Here is a 15,273-nt window from a genome sequence, read left to right on the forward strand (position 1 = left end):
CTATATCTTTATTTTGAGGCTCTACTGGAATATCTTCGCATCATTTACAAATCAAAAAACTCCTTATTTATATACAGGCTCTTTATGCAGCCCCTCAGTTCAGCCTTTAACAAAACACAATGATTCTTATTTTCATGGGATTATACACTAATGAAAACATACTTATATTTATTATATTTCATTTCTGCCAGGTCCGTTCCAATAGATGCCACTAAATTCTACACTCTGCAGCTTTAATGCCCCCCTCCCAATGAGACCACTCTATTCGGAGTGGTTAGCTCTCGGAAGCTGCCTCTTGGCAGACTTCAGATGGCTCGGGAGGCTACGTAAACAGTCGTGGTCGGATTTCACTTCTTCTTTACTCAAAATGGAAACTTCTCAAATACATCCGCACATGTTTGAGCCTGAATCCAATCAAATTTGCCGTTTGTGAGCATGCGCAAACAATCTGATGTCATCACGAGGAGGAAGTAGAGGTGACAAATGAAGTGTTGAGAGCAGGCTGAAGCCCTGTCTTTTGACTTTCAGAGAGCAGTTTTACATACGTTCACCTCAAGTTTTGGAAGTTTGACTATGTTTAACAGACATTCAACAGCGTAACAATATAAAAATGACAGAAAATCACAAAAAGCATGATATGTCCCCTTTCAGAAAACATGAAATTTATGGTCTGATATTCCACAAAATAGCATATCAATGTTTCAAGTTAAAACTTTCAAGTCACTAGTCTAATGTAACACATACATACACATACAAATTAAATATCAAGTAAATACCCGGAAAAAAAAACAATATATGAGGCCAAGAAATCAAAATACAAAGACAAGATGACTTTTATACTTGTAAAAAATACCCCAAGAAACAGCCACAATGTAAATCATTAGGTCAACTCAAGTTCTCCTCAAAGACAGACTCAGTGATTGATGGGAGTAATGTGTTGTTATGGTCATATTCTGCATCCAATTAGTACTGATCTATTGTTGCTGTGTGGTGTTTTAATGGCCACAGTGGGCGGGAGATGATTGGCCCTAATATCATTTGTCTCCCTAATCATGTGTTTATCACGGCTAGGTCTGCAGAGAGTCTCCAGTGAGGCATGTAGAAACCCTTGCGCTACTCTTTGTCCTAGATGAACCTACAGCACCCAGTTGAAAGGAAAGTCATCATTAACATGCAAAGAGGTTAGGAGTATTCAACTGCAGGGGCAGAAAGCCCGGCATGAATCATCATTAAAAGATGACATGGCACAGGGTCACATTTACTGGTTAGTACAGAGGTGGTTACAGCGTTGGCTGAGTGGATTGCCTGCTATAAGACTGGCACCATGCAGCTCAATAGAGATAAACTATTCTGCAAATAACTTCTGGGGGCCTCACTTTTGTGATATTGAACCACTCCATTCACTGTTAATTGCCTCAGTGTAAGGTTAATTGGCTTGTATTGGAGCCAGGAAATCCAATTAGCTCGGTTGTTATTCCATCTCCGTCTACTCATTGATCCCCTTGTTTTGATCACAAAATAATAGTTTTTACAAATAAGATCAAGAATGACACAGTGGCTGTGGCAGCTGTATTACTTGGTGCAGACAAACCTTGACAACATAGAAACTTAACACGTTTTGCTGCCTTAGCAGCTTAATTTAAATTCACTGTGAAAGTCTTTAAATCTCAGAAGACCAATTCTAGTTGGTTAAAAGTTCAACCTACAGAAACAGACAGTGAGTTGGCAGCAAAGTGAGGAAATAAAGGAGCAGGGGTGGATGGGATGGGAGTGGGATCTCTGAACCAGAAAATCACAGTTCCTCACCTGATCACATGATTCTGCTTTTTTTCATCCCACAAGATGCAGGCTTCCTGGTGATGCAGGAGAACAGACACCAGACACAATCTGAGTGACGTAATGTGGCTCTAATTCCAACAGAGACTCCTCAGTCAAGCTAACTTGTGACTCGACTCACGGTGACAAAGTGCACTGCGAATATAATCAGAGGAATTACCTGAATTGCAAGCCAGGGAGCACAAATTGTTTTCCACTTGGTTTTTGTAATAGTGAAGCACAAAATTATGGTTTACAAAGACAATTCAGTCAAAAGCATTTCTGCACCCTGACATTAACCCACCCCCCTCCACAAAAATAGCATCTGCACCAAAATTGTGTATTTTGAGCAATCTGAAAAAAGTGGATGGTTGGAATGAGATGTCTATATATAAGAAGCACAGGCATCACAGAGGCCATGACAGATGGATCCACATATGGAACAAAGGCTATATGAACTGATGGATGGATAGATGAATGGATGGATAGATGAATGGAGGACTGGAGAAAAGTAGACAGGGATGATAAATGGGCAGAAGATGAATGCTGTAGCCTTTCACATACAAAGAATACCTGACCGTCAAACCTTTAGGATGACAACAAAATCTTTTCAAAGATACCGGATCAACGTCGCAGCATATGGGCGGCTGTAATTCCAGTATGGTAATGTCTCAGGGTGGATTATTGCACCGTTTGAGGGATTTTATTGTTGCTAATGTTCAGTGGTTTTCTGGTCCACTGCAGAGGGGCCAGGACGGGTGTGCTGTGTGCGGGAAATGTCAATGACGATTAGCATAAGAAGAGGAAAGGGCAGGTCACTCGATGCATATTCCACAGCCCATTGGCTCAAGAGTATTAATAATAAAACAACACAATGAGAGGCTCGCTTACTAGTTCACTGCAGATCCATTACAAATCAATTGTATTTTCCTGTGTGTGGGTGAAATATTTGTTTTTGTGCACCTTGCTGTTCTCCAATTAAAGATCTGCTGTGTGGTCGGGCGTGTGTATTTATGCCTCTCTTTCTGTATATAAGAGTCCAAACCACTGACATCAAGGAGATGCTGAGAGTATTCAGAAACAGATCTCTCTTCCTATTCCCCTTACCCCCCCCCCCCCCCAAACCCTTTATCCATCCCCCACTCGCTTTTCACCATCTCCCCCCATCTCTGACTGCAGTGTTGTCGCAGTGAGTCTGTGTGTAGGAGAGGCATGTATGTGCATACTAACATGGGCCGCGCTGCGATTTCCCCTATGCCAACACAGAGCGCCTGCTGCCTGAGCTCCGGATTCTTATAAATAAGGGAATAAGCATTGAGCTGTTATTAAAGTTGATGGAGACAGATGGCTGCTGTTGTTTACAAGTTTAACTAAATCAGCAGTCGATCAGCTGTGACACCCCAAGGAAAGTTGAAAGGCTGAAAAGTAGGAAAGGCAGAGAATAAGAGATAGGCGGAAAACTGATAGCTGCAAAACATCTGTGGCAAATGATTGGTGCGATAATTCATCACTGCCTCCGTTACATCTTGAGTCTACAGTCATTAGCATCAAGGTTCCTAAGAGATTAATGTACCATTCATTTCTTGGTTTACCTAACAGTCTATCAAAGCGCACCATACAGTAGTTAAGGTCAGTTTTTTTTCTCTTTTAAGTCACGAGAAAAATGTCAGGAGTTACCGAGACAAAAGCATTCATCTTCTCTGTGTGACAAGTGACACTTATAGATTCAAAGTAATTTAGATGTCCACTTTGAATGCTAATGTATACAACAGACATTGTACTAATGTAGTGATTCATTATTTACTATTCAAAGTCCTCGGGGTGACATCTTGTTCAGCGTGGTCATCTTTAAGTGTCTGTCAGTGGTAAAATTGTGTATTGATTACAGTGTTTGGTGAAGATAACTTCATTGTCACCAGGTTTGTTCCACAGAGAATATGCAGACTAATCATGCACATAGGGGGAAATAACATCAGGTATGTTCAAAGTAAAATAGTTTGCACCAATCCAAAACTCATAATGAATTGATATTTTTCCCGGTCTGCCATTCTACTCTGTCAGAGGTGACATTGATATTCATACATCACAGCGGGCTCTGTGTCAATTTCCAAGTCTTATTCAAATCTCTTCTGAATGGAGCACAAACCCCTCAGCACTGCTGGCTGCGAGGATGATAGCCCGTCCTGTTTGAAGAGAAAATTACAAGAGCAATACACCCGGGGATCTTTTCTCATTTTGCGTGATGTCACTGCAAAAGACATCTTGGAGCAATTCCATCCCAATAAAGCATTTTCCTCCATCTTTTTTTTTTTTTTTTGTCGTTGTTGTTGTTATTGTTTTTTTGTGCGGCACATAGGGATTGAGTAGATTCCTATCACTTGACACATGTGCATGAACTCGCATGGGAGTGCCTGCATGGTAAACATACACACATAGATACACACTTGCAATATACTTTTCAGGAGATCCTATTACAATCCTTGACCCTGCGACCTTAACCTTCACCCTCAACGCTACACCTAAACTTAACCTTTACCCCCCATGAACCAATTTCTAATTCTGAACCTTACTCTTAAACCCCTGCAGCTTAAAAATCTAACAATTGCCCTTGTAATCATAATCCTTTGGCAGAATGGCTGCTTTTCAATGAGCCATTTTGAGTCATAAAAACTGGGAAAGCATATGCATTCACATCACGCATACACACACACACACACTCGCACACACACACACACACATGCACACACACAGAAATGCAACATAAACCCTGTGATTACTTTACACACTCTTGACAACTCCCTAAAAATAGCATAGGAGTTTTGATAATGTGTGTAAGTGGTTTGACACCCCCTGCTTGATCCATCAGCCCCTCTGACCCCAGGTGACCCCCCTCTCCCTGACCTTTAGAAAGGCCAGCTGTTCCCCTTTACAGGATGTGACTGAAGAGGCGGGTCTCCCAGACACCAATTGATTAGAGAAGCATTAATCAAGCTGAGGGATTATCCCTAGCATGGAAAAGGCTCCTTTCTATAGTAAACCAATTATACTTTTTATGGGATGAGAAGGTTAACTGGCTGCGTGAGCAATCCGTTTAAACCATTGACACTGCAGGTCTGGAGAGGTGAAAAAGAGGAGAAGAATGAAGGCGGAGGAGCTGGCTGTGCAGGACGTGAGGCTGAGGGAACGGAGGAGCGTAATATGGATTCATGGAGGAGTCGGAATAGAGAAAATAGAGTGAAAAACATAAAATTATATTATTGGCCATTAAAGTTAATTGGGGAAGTTGCCGTAAAAGGTCCACGGAAGGCAAGGATGCATGATGCCGCCCTTGCTGCTCACATAAAGCACTGTTTTCCCTTCATGCTGCATTGAGCACGCAGCAGAAGGAGGGAGGGCGGAGAAGGAGATTCTGATAAAGGTTCTCTCTCCACTTTAATGGGTCCCATGACTTTAATGACCGCTGCCCTGATCTCAGACTTAATGACCCTTATAGTTTTAGGGGGGCTAAATTAAACCTGTAAAGAGAAACATCCATTCATTACCACACCCCCATAACTTATAGTCACATCAGTAAGCTGATAACAATTAACACATAAAGCCCTCCATTATAATGACAGATTTTAGTTTATGGAGCCTAATCTATTGAAGCTCCACTAGCGTGGCAGAAGTCACAAATAAAATTGTCATTCAAAATTTATCAGACCAAAACACAGTATATTACATTACTAAAGCAACTTTAATCCTATCACAATCTATTATCTTTAAAACTATATTGTATTACTCTAGTTACTCTAGTTAGCTATATGTCAATTGACTTCAAGATCTAGACCTCACTTGCAATCTGCTTATCTGCTATTAAGATTTGGATAATTGACATTCTTTTAAAGCTGAACAAAGACTAGATGTAAATTCTTGTACTTGACCCCAAGACTAATTATAAGGTACTTTCTCAACAAGTAAACAGTCTGTCAACTCAGATCAAATCAGAAATGAGGAGTTATTCTGGATTCTGATATAAATTTAGTTGGTTTCAAATGTGGTAGAGTGTAAAGCTTGAGTGGACTTGTGTTTCTTATACGGATAAACTGCTGATTCCTAAAAAAGGCTTTATTAATCCACTGTCCCATTAACAAATAAACTTGATTTTGACTTTTTTATATGCGAGCAGCTAAATTAAAGTGCCTGTTTAGAGCTGTAAAACTGCCAGTACGAGTAACACACATGAATAAGATTTAATTACTCAGAGTAGACACACAAAATTTGATTTATGAGGAATAAAAGCAAATATGATGAAATATCAACATATAAATAAAAATAAAGAAAAACTGTAAAATAGGAATTAGGCTCCTATAACTTTCAAAACTCCCATCAACACTGTCACTAAAACAGCTTTCTTCCATCTGAGAAACAAAGTTTGACCCTTTATGATCCAGAATAATACAGAAAAACAAATCCACATCTTCATTTAAAACAGGCTATTGTGATGCGTCACTCACAGGTCTCCCAAACTAAGTTATGAGATTGCTAACTGAAACAAAAAAATGGAGCACGTTAGGCCAGTTCTAGCCTGGCTGGACTGGACCCCAGTGTCTTTTAAAAGTTCTGCTACTTAATTATAAATCTCTAAATGGCACTTCAGTTCAGACTCTACTCTTTTGCTCAAATTTAAAACTTCCAGCTCCAACATAAGTGGCATTTAAACACCTTTTAAACAAAAAACAATTGTGTTTTTCTGCATTTTATGCATTGTAAAGGTTTTAGTGTTGTTTTCGGTCTGTGTTATTTACCTCATGCTACACATTGTGAAGAGCTTAAATGGTGTTGAAGCTTCAAAAATACCTTTCAGAATGTGATTTGATAAGGTGACATCCATGTTTTTCTACTGTCTGTGCTATGCGGTGACCATGACATCAAGTGTTACACACAGAAACAATACATTTCTAATGGTTTGATAGGAAAGTACATAAGTGCAATGCAATGAAATTAACTGATTCAATCGGAGTGATGTGTGACAGATGACATTGTAATTATGCTGTAATGTCTGGGTCTGTTCTTACTCTCAAGGCAGATGACATTTTAGAGGCCAACTGTTGTGTCTGGTTTAAGAGGAAAATGTCTGCTTTGCTGAGCTGTGATAGTTTTTCTGTACGCGTTTCAGTTTCACAGTCTTTTGAGGTTTTTCTGCTCCTTTTATGTGTAAAAGTAGGGCTTGATATGATTTTTTTTTTGGTAGACGATTTTCAGCAGCTCAGACTTTTGGCGCTTTTCTTCTTCATGATGTAATGAAATATGTACAAAACAGAGGTTATGATTTATTTACATTTTGTCCATTTGTTCTATTTAAACTGTTCTGCGGTTATTCTCTGTGTGCTTAGACGGACTATAAACTTCTGGGACAAATGCAGAATGATGTTCTTTTTACTTGAGAAATAGAAGATACAATGAACTGTCTGTAGTGCGTTGGCCTATATCTGTCTCTTCTTTCTATCTTTAAGTGCAGCTTAGAGATGACAGATACCAACCTCAGGGGTCTTATCAGCCAACATTGACAAGTCCATCAGATCAACATGCTCCTATATAACAGTGTGTATGATTTAACTAAGGAATTGAAGCACATGTTTTGAATGGGATATCTACAAACAATCCTAAACCTTCAGAATGATGCTGCACCTCTGTAAAATATTTTTAAAGTCCATTTTAATAACTGACACCGCCTACATTAATAGATCATCTGTATGTATTATTGCATGACCTGAAATATTTGCCCATGTCCATTTGAAGCTTTATACTGCATAATGTGGTTTGGATTGTTCATAATTTTAAGGAATAAATAAGGTAACCTATTGTTTTGACCTAGTGACGTTTTAACTGATCACTCGATTTAGGAAATGAACATTAGTAAGGTGCATAAGTGAATCTGCAGGTTACATTTAAACATTTTGCAAATATTTATCACACTATTATTGTTTGCTCATATGTAAACTGAGTGCTGATGAAAATCAGCTGCATGCCAACATAAAATTTTCCACTGACAAAACTTCATTATTTAATTCATTTCCACATCTTCTCATCAAAGTCTGTACATGGCAGCTTCTATTTAAGAGACGGTCGCAGCAGGTCTGGCCACCTTGGTAACCACTTATATCAAAAGTCATCTTTGTGAACAGCACATTGAAACAAACACAAATTGTCATCTCAAAGCATTTATCTTACATGCCATCACTGTGGTTACAGTCATTTATCTCAGCAGTCACATCCTGGTCCAAAGTGGTGTAATAACTGTCCTTTCTACAACCTAAATTCAAATATTTTGTCATTTTGTTTTCTTGATTGTATCTTTAACAATGTGTATCACAGAGTTAGACTGCTGTACCACTTTCTTTCTGCACCAACTGCAAATTAACATTCTTTGGGAACAAAAAGGTGAGTGCCTCTGATAAAGGGGCTGTTACCAGTGGAAATATACTTGTCAAGTGAAGATAATTCTGATCCTGGTCCTGATCAGGGACTATTTCTCCTGCTCTTAGACTCCCATTCTAATAGATTCTCCTTTGATCTCCACTGATCCACTGCAGAGGAGTGGTGGTATTAAAAAGTCACCCTGCAGGTTACTGTATAGCAAATACAGACGTCTTTTATCCTCCGTTTGCACTTCACATTTGCCTCACAGATCTTTTCATGTGGATCAACTCAGGTACAAAGGCTCTGGCTTTACTAAAAACTTACTGTAATTACTTCTGTAAATTCATTAGTCTGGACATGTGACGTGGTTATACTTCACTTTTATCACATGAATAAAATCCATAAAGAGCATTTAGGACTGTTGCTGATAAAGTGAAGACAGAGAGCATGTACAGAATTTATCAAGGACAATATCTGTGACAATAATAACTATGCACAATTTTGTGTACCTTATTGTAAAACATTACCAACTCTCCCACAGGGGGACAGGGGAGTAGAGTGTGTTTGTGTGTGTCATGTCCAGCATTAAAATCCTGGTGGACTACTATACAGCAAACATTTGTTTTAAGTAGTTAGGAGGTAGCCGTTGCAAAATTGGTCATTTTTTGCTCAGATGCTGAAGTTTAGATTTGAGTTGGGATTTATAATTTCATTTCAGTTGGAAAGACATCCAGGTTGGCGGCAGTAAGAAGAGAGCAGGTGTCTCTCTAGACTTTTTTCAACCTGCCTCCATGTCTCCCTGTGTGACCATGCCAGCCAAAGAAAGAATACTGGGGCGAAAGATGGAGAAGCTAATTTTGCTGGTATTTAAGCTCCCTGCTTAGCCTATACACGTCTTCACCAGCAGTGAACAAACAAAAATACTAATTGTGTCATATCACTAACCATTGCCACTGCTTTAAGCTACAACCTGCTCTCTTTGGCTGCAGGATGAGAATGTGGTAGGTAGATAGTAGCAACCTGGTTCGTATGTTCCAGGTTGTTAGAATCAGATATAGCTGGTAGTGGCGGTGGTGGAGTTACACACCGTTGCTATCCAATCAAAGAGCTAAATCAAGTAGTACACGCAATGGTAACCACTCACGGTCTGAAAGTGCCTTTATTCATCAGTAAGTTGTACAGTTTAGAAATATTTCTCTTTTGAGACGCCTTTAACAAACACCATTTTCCACACCCTTGTGGGCTAAATGTCAGCAGTTCGACTGAATAAGGTGAGTAGCCACGGCTAGTTCAGACATTTCTGTAATAACAGCAGAACAGATGAGAGGACCCAACAGTGTCAACAGCAGAGATGACAACCACAGTAAAAAGGTGGAAAAATGTCATTACAAGAGGTGGTTGGTGGTTATCATGTATGTTGAAGAAACCCAGTTAGGATGATGTAAGTACATATGCTGCTATTCTGGTATTTTTTTATGGGAGCTGTAGTTTTTTGTGTTTAAATGTTGTTGTGTCTAATAGCAGGCACTGTAGTGGATTCTTATTTATCTTGTAATGCAGACTGGAACATGTAAGAAATGCTCAATGAGAGATTGCATTGTGTTACAGAACCTAGTGGAACGACGGCTGCACACAGGAAGTGGCATCAGGATATCTGTGGCTCAGTAACTAATTTGAGACAGTCTCATACTTTTTGTTTGGGCAATTTTTTTGAATTTGGAACGGATGTTGCGGTTTATTACTATGTATTTTTTGTCATTGTATCCTTATATTTAAATTTCTGTCTAATTATTTCTTAGCCTAACATGTTGCATTCATGAGGTTGTTCTGCTTCTCTGGCTCTTGCTCAAATCTCAATAAAATATTAATTACATCAACACTATATCGTTACCTTTATGATAATCTATATTACTCATTAAAACCTTGCACACACTACACAGCAGCACGCTCAATCCATTTTTACGGCATTTAATTTATCTTATCCCTCCCTCTCCATAACTAATGATCAACACAGTGTAATAACATAATCTTCCCTGCCAGCCCGGCAGTGAGCACTTTCATGTCAGTGGCGCTGTGGAAGTGCTTCAGCTGGAGGCAAGTCTAGCAGTGGGACATGGAGACATGAGCTGCACATACTGGCTGGCCCCCTACCTCATTTTCATCTGGCTGACTGAACATGTGCATACATTACCCCAAAGAGGGTCAAACTCCAACTGTCCCGCAGGACCTTAATTATTGCAGTTTAAAGTCCATTTTGAACCAGAAATAGGTAACAGCATGAAGACAAATTTTGGTACCAAAAATCTGGAAATGCATGTGGCCAGAGCTGAAGAAATCTCCAACTGTTGGCTGCTCCAATCACCATGTTCAGGCAATCTGTTCAGGCAACTAATTCAATGTCAGAGCCGAGAAACAGTGAGGCAGAGAACATCACTTTGAATGCAAACTAAAATGGCAACGCTTTCAGCATAAGCAGTGCAGATCTTTCACTTATCTTTGCTCCCACAGGGGGTTGTGGGCAGATAGAGGAAGGTGTGTGTGTGTGTGTATGTGTGTGTGTGTTGGGGGAGGGGAATTGATGAAACATACATGCAGAGATCAGTATAACATATGAGCAGCAGTGAATGCTTGACAAACAACGTCACAGCTGGACTCAGATGGACAGCTCTGTTCACAGAAAGATAAGGTCGCTAACCTTGAGGGTTTTGTTTGCTTGTCTGTGTGTGTGTGTGTGTGTTTGTGTGTGTTTACCTTCATTGCTGTCCTCACATGGTGCTGCAGGTCACTGTCAGGCTCTTAAGTGCCCATTGTCCTCCAGTCTGCCTCAGGCTGTTGAAGTAGGCTACCGAAAGCAGGTGGGGGGCTGAGTAACTCTAGGCTTTGCTTGCCACCTGTCTGGACATCAGGAAGATAACATCCTCCAGTTTTAATCCACACTAGAGCCTGGAGGAGACAAATTTTAGCACCCGTGCCTGACTGTTTATCTGTACACATGCCTGCCTCCCTTTACAACATAGTCTGGATTTCCAACTCTACAAGATACAACACATTGCAAGACAAACGGTACACAGTGTCCCTCTTCTTTGCTTGGCAGTAGCAAGTTAGCCCTTGGTGAAGAAAAAAACCCATCTGTCCAGAGAGAAGTGTCTTATAGTCACTGCATTATTTTCAATCACAACTAACAATTTAATGCAGACTCACTTCCCCGAGGTGTGAGAGCCATGCCCATACATAGATAAGTCATTCTTTCAGTCATTCCAATTTGCTTGAGGATGTTGAATCGTTAGTGACTCAGTCGTCAGTGGAAAAAAAAAAAGTAGCCCGTGGTTATACAGTTCCACACATCACTGTCAGCCTTAGACTTTCACGGGTCGACTCATACACTAGCTATATTTACTCACTTCATCTCAAGAGCTGTCTTGGCAATTATTACTGGCACTTTAAAATGCCAGTAGATTTAGTGGGAATAATGATTGGCGTGAAGAATGCTTTAGGTCTGCACTGTACCTGATGGGTTAGTAATTAAAGAGGGCAGGAGATTTTTGTATAGGACCCATGAAGAAGACATCAGGAGACAGCTCTCTCATGTAACGCTGCACCGTGACTCTGAGAATCCACTAATAGCTTCTTCAAACTCTATTCCCCTGTAATACCCACAGTTCCCGAGAATGTTTTTGTGATTATAGAATTTTTCATTATTCTGATGGCATATATTTTAGTTTGTAGAAAAATCATAAATTGGTACAGTCTTTGTGTTTTTTTCAGTCCACTCATCTCAGTGTCCCCAGATTGGATCCATGGAGTTTGGAGTGTGAGCAGCGTTTTTTTTTTTTTTTTTTTTTTTGATATAACCACAAAGAGTTGCCAAAGTCAGAAATTTGCAAGTCCTATTTGGGCTTTAAACAACCACTCCACTGATTTTACACAGCAAAATCAGTCATGAAGAGCACAGAGTTTTCTGTGGAGGAGCTATCCAAAGTCCCCTTTCCTCAGTGCTTTCTTGGCTTGGGCCTGGAGACTGAACATTTTTAACAGAAAGCCAGAGTTTAAAACACATGAGTGTTTATCAGGCTGGGAGGAACCATTTAAAGATGATGACATGCTTCAGAAACAAATGTCTATACAAAACTTCAGACTTATTGTATTTCAGGGCAAACTGCCGTACACTGAAATCCAGACTGCATCACATTGAGAACTGCAGACCAGTGTTTGTTTTACAACAGCCTACAGGACACACCGTGTATGTATCCTAGCATGTAAGCTAATAGGTTACAATTGTAGTATTTTTGATCAGAAAAAAAACTAAACAAAACTTGAGGATACAGTTTTACACTTAAACCCTATAAGACAAAAGTTATGAAATACACAAAGAGTCACAAAGAGTTTGTGAGTGACAACTGTGGCTGTCTTACAATATCTCTGCATGGATGGGTTAGGATAATTAGTTGTTAGCTTCCGTAACATGTTATTAACATAGTTGACATACAATGAATAATAAGCAAGGTTCCAAATCAGCTCAAAATTATGGAAAAATATGTAAAAAAATGAAAATATGACAATTCGCAATTACAGTATTGTACACTGAGTTTTTAAAATGATCATACAAAGTGCTAAATTAACATAAAATATGATAATTATAATTCAACACTGGCAACACTGCCTTGTGCCTTACAGTGTTAGTTAGCACACATGACACACTTGTTAGTTTTTAGAATATTATTTATGTTCTGTGTGTACAACCTCCAACAGAATCGAGCTGTTTGTCCAATCTTGTTCTCTTAATATTAAGTGTTGTAGCTGCTCTCTTGTCCCGTACACACATTTTGTTCATAAAGCGCTATCTAAAAATTCTGATCAGGAAGTTTTGTGGCTTAATGCTGAGTTATTCAACAGAGAATCCAAGAACTGATAAGTTGTCCCCCTTTGTATATTTCAAAGGTATATTCTCTCATTTCTTTGTATTCTTTCCTCTTAAACAATACATCTGCAGGGGAGGACTTTACCATTAGGCAAGGTAGGCAGCTGCCTGGGGCCTCCTTCTAAAAGGGCCCCAAACAGCTATTAATTTATTATGATATTTAGATATGAAAAATTTTGTATTATGTTACTGTTCTAACTTATACCCCAAAAAAGGTCCCCAAAGCACTTAAAAAAAGATGCAACTGTTTAATTCTACTTCAGAGGAAAACACTGTACCACTACTTTTACCGGACAGATAAATGTTACTGGTTATGTTGCAGATTCAGATTTTACTCACAAAATATAACAATTACAATATGATGCAATATTATTCATTAAACTATCCAGCATTATATAAAAAGTTTGACAGACGTTAATTAAATTTAAGTATATTGTGCTAATATTACATCTCTTTCACTCTTCACTTTTAAGTAAAAATTTGAATGCAGGACTTTTACTTTTACTGTACAGTATTAATAGTTGAGTACTTCTTCTATCACTGCCAATACCAACATTCCCAGTTAGAGAAAGGGTGAAAATAAAGCAAGACAGTGTTCTGCCTGGGATGTCCAAATCACTAAATCCGCCCCTGGACTTCTGCTGTCCAAAGTAATATGATAATTAATTTGAGCAATTTCAAGATATGTATCCAACATCTCAAGTTCAGTATGGACAGAACAAGCGGAACTAATCAGTGGATACACGCTTGCCCACACAGTCTGAATCTTGACTTTAGTCAAGATGCTCAGACTGTGTGAAGTCTCTGATGGAGAGTTATACCACCTGTTTGGCCTCCATCTCTTCACTGCTCAGTGAGGCACAAGATGAAGCACTTTACATCTTAGTGATCCTCCTACTCCTGCTCATCACTCTTCATAATACCTTCCAATGCCCCCCCCCTTGATAATCTGCTAAGCAAAATGAGCAATGCCCCAATTTTTCTACCCCCCGCCACCCCCCCACCCCCCCAAAAGCCCAGACACGCTTCATTTCAATTCGGCGGTGACATTGATGACACAAGAGACAGCCCTCCCCCATCATCACCATGAGACAGTGAGACAACAGACACACGAGCTCTGCCACACTGCTCTGTTTAAACTACAGATTCACTCGCAGCACCAGCAGATGGCTGAGAAGTCCGTCGCTGACTTAATGTGCTGTTTAGTTTTCATTACATGCGGGGACACAAAGCGTGGAATGATCAATGTTTTGGCTGGTGAACAGTCAATTTGTTTTTTGAAGCATTGTGTTTAAAACTAGCACCATATTCAAGGTGAATTTGTATCAGTTAAAGTTCAATTATCATGCTAAACATGCCTTATATCAAATGTTTTTCTCTGTACTGTAGTTTTTCTCAAATACTAAATAGTTATTTGATATTATTAGGTGCTAAAAATACGATCTGTTTTCCAGTAGTCGAACTCTCAATAGATAGTAAATAAATGACTCTAAATATAGCAGATTCAGCTCACATAGGCAGCGATTCATAAATACATGGATATACTACACAATCATTGCTTCCTGAAATCCACAATTCTCCTCCAGAGTCTAATATTTACTCACTCATGCTCCCCTCTATGTCAGAACTGTTAGCAGCAGATGTAATATTAATGCCACTTTTTTGTGACAGGTAATTTGAAATAATCCATTTAGAGTTGTAGAGAGCTCTGAGGATTTGCATTTTAATTATACATTTTGATTCGCTGGGGTTGATTACTTTCATTCTCTGGCAGCAGGTTAATTGTGTGAGCTCAGTTCCGCAACACTGTGGACTTGTGTCATTACTTGTGTGAATAATATAATGAGGTTCTGTTATCAAAGAGTGACGCGTTTGCTACTTTGGCACTTTTACCATCACGATATCATGTGCTAAACATGCTCTTTATTATTTAAAGACTGGTCACACTTTATTTTATGGTACACTAATAAGATGTAATAAGCCGGACTTTTATCAAATTAGACAAAAACCAGAAAAAAATATGTTCTTATAACAAGCACAGTTATACCCAAATTAGACACCATACACCTAAATTATGCTCTAATTAGAAACCACATACTGTACTAATATGGACCTATCATAGCTTTCTTAGACTTAAA

The 15,273-nt window shown here is 39.2% G+C and overlaps 1 long non-coding RNA gene across 2 annotated transcripts in view; it reads left to right on the top strand.

The window, feature by feature from the left end:
• The window catches only part of LOC121899257, an 89,205-nt gene that overhangs the window by 40,572 nt on the left and 33,360 nt on the right, over positions 1-15,273 (top strand). Inside the window, exon 3 of one of the 2 annotated variants that reach the window (XR_006096662.1) lies at positions 9,826-9,995. The exons of the other annotated variant lie outside the window; for it this stretch is intronic. This is a non-coding gene — a long non-coding RNA (uncharacterized LOC121899257). Of the gene's footprint in view, positions 1-9,825; positions 9,996-15,273 lie in introns of those variants that run through there. 2 annotated transcript variants of the gene reach the window in all.

This window comes from Thunnus maccoyii, chromosome 6 (assembly GCF_910596095.1).
Source record: "Thunnus maccoyii chromosome 6, fThuMac1.1, whole genome shotgun sequence".
Classification (NCBI taxonomy): Eukaryota; Metazoa; Chordata; class Actinopteri; order Scombriformes; family Scombridae; genus Thunnus; species Thunnus maccoyii.